We start from the raw sequence: 6,609 nt of genomic DNA on the forward strand, positions 1-6,609 counted from the left end.
TACATGATTGTGTAATACCATGCATTGTCATTAGGAAAATATTGGCTGACTTATACAGATCTTCCAAATATTAACATCTTGTGTTATAAAAAAATCACATTTGTTATAATCATTGCAGGACCCCACCCAAAAAAAGTGTTTAATCACTGGAAACTGACTAAACTCACAGTGATGGACATAAGTTTCCAAAATTTTAACAAACTCTTCTTCAAAAGAACAACCATATTTTGGTATACAGCTTTTTGTATGATTCTCATTTCATCACACAGAATGTTAAAAAGGCAAGTACTCAAAGCCTGAGATTTAATCAAATAGTTTTTATTGTTTCCTCACAAATATTCTTTTTTTTCTAATATTTTATTTATTTATTTGAGAGAAGGAGGGAGCACACATAAGCCAGAGGGGGCAGAGGGAGAGGGTGAAGCAGACTCCCCACTGAGCAGGGAGCCTGATGCAGGACTCGATCCCAAGACCCCCCAAGACCATGACCCCAGCCAAAGGCAGAGACTTAACCAACTGAGCCACTCAGGTGCCCTCACAGACATGCTTAACTGAAACTGACATTTTTTTCTGCTAGTGTATAGCAGTGAAGTGGTGGATAATGACTGCCACAAAATTTGATGCTATTGCCTTGAGCCAGGCTAAGTAACTAGTACTTTTACCAACCATGACTTTTGCAACATTAGTGCAAATGTCATCACAGTGCAAAAGAGCAAATAATATCTCAGTATTATTATGAAAACAATTTCTACATCACAGACTCCCCAAAAGCGTTTCAGGGGTCCCCAGGATCTATGGACCACTCTTTCAGAACTGCCAATCAACCCAATTTGAGCAAAACTTTTGACCCAGCTAGTGTATTCCTAGATATTTACCCAACAAATGCACCTTGATACAAGAAAGATGCATCAAGAAATGTACAAAATGTTATAGAAATACCATTCACAATAGTCAAAACTGGAAACAACTTAAATGTAAATTTAAAATGACATAGATAAATAAACTATGGAATATCTATACAAGGGAATACTGTAAAGCAATGAAAATGAATCAGTGTCGCAGGGATACACACAACAATGTGGATAAACTAAAAAACATAATATTGAGAGAAAAAAAGTTCAGTCACACAAGAACATATAATGTGTGAACATAAATATAAAAAATGAACATAAATTTTTCAAAATAGCAAAAGTAACCTAGAAGGCAATGCAAAGATAAAAATGAAACTTCAGAATCTTAGTAGAATATACAGGAAAATTCTTTTGGCCCTTGAGACTGTTACAGATTTCTTAAATTTAAGTTTTTTATCAAAATGTATCTTGGAATAAAAAGATACATGCACCAGAAAGAATTAATATCAGTAGTACATAAATAATTTCTATCAATGAGAAAAACGGATAGATAAGTGGGCACAAGACAGAAATAGGTATTTCACAGAGGAGAAAATATATTTGGCAAACAACCATATGAAAGGATGCTCACTGTCATGGAGATAAGGGAAACACAAATCAAGACCATGATACAACATCATTATAAATCCTTTTGTTGGGGCGCCTGGGTAGTGCAGTGGTTAAGCGTCTGCCTTCGGCTCAGGGCGTGATCCCAGCATTCTGGGATCGAGCCCCACATCAGGCTCCTCCGCTAAGAGCCTGCTTCTTCCTCTCCCACTCCCCCTGCTTGTGTTCCCTCTCTCGCTGGCTGTCTCTCTCTGTCAAATAAATAAATAAAATTTTTTTAAAAATCAAGATTTATTTATTTTAGAGAGAGATAGAGGGTGCAGGAATCTGAAGCAGACTCTGTGCTGAGCATGGAGCCAGACGTGGGGCTCTATTCCACGACCCTGAAATCAAGACCTGAGCCTAAACCAAGAGTCGGGCAGTTAACCAACTGAGCCATCCAGATGCCCCAATTTAGCAAAAATTTTAAAGGTGCAGCAATAACAAGTGTTGGAGATTAATCCACAGGATTTCTTACATATTGCTCAAGAGAGTGCACTTTGCAGTAGGCACACTGGAAAAGAGTTTAATATTGTCTTTAGAAGACATTCACATATCTGGATATATGTCAGGAGAAAGCTTTACCCAGTTATATCAGAGCAGAAATGTTCATCGTAGCATTGTTCGCAATAGCAAAAATTTAGAAATATGTCCATAAAAGAGAAAACGCGTGAAAAACAATGCAGTATAGTCACACATAGGAATATTATACAGAAGTCCAAACAAATGAATACAACAGGAGACACCAACAGGGAAGAATCTCAACAATAAAATAATAGGTAGAGAAAATAAGCTCCCAGGAGTTACATAAAGCATGATACCCTTTTTTAAAAGTTAATGAAAAATAATATTAAAAGATACATTTTTAGAAATATGTGAATACAATGAAAAAGTAAGGGAATGATGAATGCAGGATTCAGGATTCCTATGGCAGAGGGAAGAGAGGCATAGGACAGTGACACCCACTGTCAGATGTCAGTTGTTTTCAGATCCTAGCTCCTGTGTTGGTGGATTCACAGAGGCTTGATGTATCATTATCCATAAATAAATAGGTGATACTTGGGCAAATTTGAGACTCTTCACTGAACAAGAATCATGATGAATCCAATTCTGTGCCCCTGAAGTCAGTCCTTCATTAAAAATATTTTAAGGGTGCCTGGATGGTTCAGTTGCTTGAACATCTGACTCTTGGTTTCGACTCAAGTCATGATCTCAGCGTTGTGAGATCGAGCCCTGAGTTGGACTCTGTGCTCTGTGCTCGGAAAGGAGCCTGCTTAATATTCTCTCTATCTCCCTCTCCCTCTCCCTAAACCCCCGCTCACTCTCTCTCTCCCCAAAAAAAATTTTCAGTATAAGAAATGTAATACTTGACCGGGCAGTGCTGCTTATGGTGGCGCTGGAGAGGGGGCGCTGAGCTGTTGGGTATGAAGTGTAACAGAACAGAACCACCTGAAACTGCTGCTTCAAGTTCAGATCAGGCAAGGAACAAACCTCGAAACAACCAACAAGACCAAAGAAGAGTACACTTAAGTTGAAGACACAACACTTGATCTGAAACAAGAAGTTTGTGCCTACTCAACAGCTTTGAAAGAGTACTTCCCAACACTGCTAGTAGTCTTTGTTTTCTTCAGTGCTGTACTGTGAGATTGCCCTGTGCAGTAGCAGTTGTATTCTTTATTAGCTTGATAGATCATTTTCTCTCGCTCTTTTTTTTAATACTAGCAACTTTCATCCTTTGAAACATGTGCTGAAAAAGAAGAATCAGCAAATACTACTGAAAGTGCAATATTTGATTATCACTGCGAGATGAGCTTTGATCCAAACCTTCTCCATAACAATGGACACAATGGGTACCCTAACGGTACTTCAGCAGCACTGCGTGAAACTGGGGTTATTGAAAAACTGCTAACCTCTTATGGATTTATTCAGCTTTGAGAACGTCAAGCTAGACTTTTCTTCCACTGTTCTCAGTATAATGGCAACCTGCAGGACTTAAAAGTAGGAGATGATGTTAGATTTGAAGTATCATCTGACCGGCGGACTGGGAAACCCATTGCTGTTAAACTGGTGAAGATAAAACCAGAAATCCTCCCTGAAGAAAGAATGAATGGACAAGAAGTGTTTTATCTGACTTACATCCCGGAAGATGTCGAAGGGAATGTTCAGCTGGAAACTGGAGATAAAATAAACTTTGTAATTGATAACAATAAACATACTGGTGCTGTCAGTGCTCGTAACATTATGCTGTTGAAAAAGAAACAAGCCCACTGTCAGGGAGTAGTTTGTGCCATGAAGGAGGCGTTTGGCTTTATTGAAAGAGGTGATATTGTAAAAGAGATATTCTTTCACTATAGTGAATTTAAGGGTGACTTAGAAACCTTACAGCCTGGAGATGACATGGAATTCACAATCAAGGACAGAAATGGAAAAGAAGTTGCAACAGATATCAGACTATTGCCTCAAGAAACAGTCATTTTTGAAGATATCAGCATTGAACATTTTGAAGGAACTGTAACCAAAGTAATCCCAAAAGTACCCAGTAAAAACCAGAATGACCCATTGCCAAGACGCATCAAAGTTGATTTTGTGATTCCTAAAGAACTTCCCTTTGGAGACAAAGATACAAAATCCAAGGTGACCCTGCTGGAAGGCGACCATGTTAGGTTTAATATTTCAACAGACCGACGTGACAAATTAGAACGAGCAACCAACATAGAAGTTCTATCAAATACATTTCAGTTCACTAATGAAGCCAGAGAAATGGGTGTAATAGCTGCCATGAGACATGGTTTTGGTTTCATCAAGTGTGTGGATCGTGATGCTCATATGTTCTTCCACTTCAGTGAAATTCTGGATGGGAACCAGCTCCATATTGCAGATGCAGTAGAGTTTACTGTGGTTCCTGGTGTGCTCTCTGCCCAAAGAAATCATGCTATTAGGATTAAAAAGCTTCCCAAGGGCACGGTTTCATTCCACTCCCATTCAGATCATCGTTTTCTGGGCACTGTAGAAAAAGAAGCCACTTTCTCCAATCCTAAAACCACTAGCCCAAATAAAGGCAAAGAAAAGGAGGCTGAGGATGGTGTTATTGCTTATGATGATTGTGGGGTGAAATTGACTATTGCTTTTCAAGCCAAGGATGTGGACGGATCTACTTCTCCTCAAATAGGAGATAAGGTTGAATTTAATGTTAGTAACAAACAGAAGCCTGGACAACAGATTGCAACTTGTGTGCGACTTTTAGGTCATAATTCCAACTCCAAGAGGCTCTTGGGTTATGTGGCAACTCTGAAGGATAATTTTGGATTTATTGAAACAGCCAATCATGATAAGGAAATCTTTTTCCATTACAGTGAGTTATCTGGTGATGTTGATAGATTGGAACTGGGGGACATGGTCGAGTACAGCTTGTCCAAAGGCAAAGGCAACAAAGTCAGTGCAGAAAAAGTGAACAAAACACACTCAGTGAATGGCATTACTGAGGAAGCTGATTCCACCATCTACTCTGGGAAAGTCATTTGCCCCTTGAAGAGTGTTGATCCAACACAGACTGAGTACCAAGGAAGGATTGAGATTGTGGAGGAAGGGGATATGAAAGGTAAGGTCTATCCACTTGATATAGTTGGGATGGCCAACAAAGGGGATTGCCTGCAGAAAGGGGAGAATGTCAAGTTCCAATTGTGTGTCTTGGGCCAAAATGCACAGACTATGGCCTACAACATCACACCCCTGCGTAGGGCCACAGTGGAGTGTGTGAAGGATCAGTTTGGCTTCATTAACTATGAAGTAGGAGATAGCAAGAAGCTCTTTTTCCATGTGAAAGAAGTTCAGGATGGCATTGAGCTGGAGATGAGGTGGAATTCTCAGTGATTCTTAATCAGCGCACTGGCAAGTGCAGCGCTTGTAATGTTTGGCGAGTCTGCGAGGGCCCCAAGGCTGTTGCAGCTCCATGACCTGATAGGTTGGTCAATCACTTGAAGAACATCACCCTGGATGATGCCAGTGCTCCTCGCCTAATGGTTCTTTGTCATCCAAGGGGACCAGATAACTCAATGGGATTTGGTGCAGAAAGAAAGATCCGTCAAGCTGGTGTCATTGACTAACCACATCTACAAGCACATCATTAATCCACTATGATCAAGTTGGGGGGATTCTGGTGAAGGTTTCTGAATATCTCCCTCTTCACCCCTCCCAAAATCTGGAATACTTATTCTACTGAGCTATTACACCAGTTTTAACACCTTCCTCGTGTTATGTTTAAAAAATAAATAAATTTAAGAAAACCATTTAAAAAAAAAGAAATGTTATACTTGCATTTAAACACACACACACACACAATTGATTCAATGAAAAGTAAAATGGATACAAATGAAAGTCAGACTGGATTTAAAGAACAAATTGGGGAATTCTCCCAGAAGAAAAAAAGGAAAGGATAGAGAAAGACAAGATACGTTTAAAATTGGGAATTATCATAGATAGATGTTGAAATGCCAAAATCCAGATAATAAGAACCACCAAAGGAAAATATATATATAAATGGAGAGGAAAAAATAATAATTGAAGAATCCAATTAAGAATCCATTGTTTGTCAAAGAGGAAATGTAAAGGGAAAAAATAGCACAGATCTAGAAACACCAAAATGATATCTAAGAACATCAAAGGAAATTTTCTAAAATTCATACAGAAAAATTATCAAACAAGAAGAGCCAAAAACATACTTAAAAAATAAAGACATGGAGAGGTAGGTGTTCTACCTGATGTTAAATTACATCATAATGCAGCTAGCTGTACTTGAGACAGTTACCTGTGCCTGAATAGACAAGGGCACAGACTAGAAATTACAGAAGTCAAATCATATATGTATAGAAATTTAATATATTGCAAAAGTGACTTTACAAATCAATGGCCTGTGATGGTTTTTGGTGTTGGGATAACTGAATAACCAAGTGGAAAAAATTCATTTGTATTTGTATTCATTTGTATTACAAAATTCAGTTTGTAAGGGCTGCTATAATAAAATATCACAAACTCAGTGGCTTAAGCCACAGAAATTTATTTTTTCACATTGTGGAGGCCACAAGTCCAAAACCAAAGTGTTGTCAGGGCCATGCTC

The 6,609-nt window shown here is 38.7% G+C and overlaps 1 pseudogene; it reads left to right on the top strand.

The window, feature by feature from the left end:
- The first annotated feature begins 2,876 nt into the window (after positions 1-2,876).
- On the top strand, positions 2,877-5,748 carry LOC123786728 (cold shock domain-containing protein E1 pseudogene; annotated as a pseudogene).
- Positions 5,749-6,609: the final 861 nt, after the last annotated feature.

Source organism: Ursus americanus, chromosome 9 (genome assembly GCF_024610735.1).
Source record: "Ursus americanus isolate L20-20 chromosome 9, mUrsAme1.1.p, whole genome shotgun sequence".
NCBI lineage: Eukaryota > Metazoa > Chordata > Mammalia > Carnivora > Ursidae > Ursus > Ursus americanus.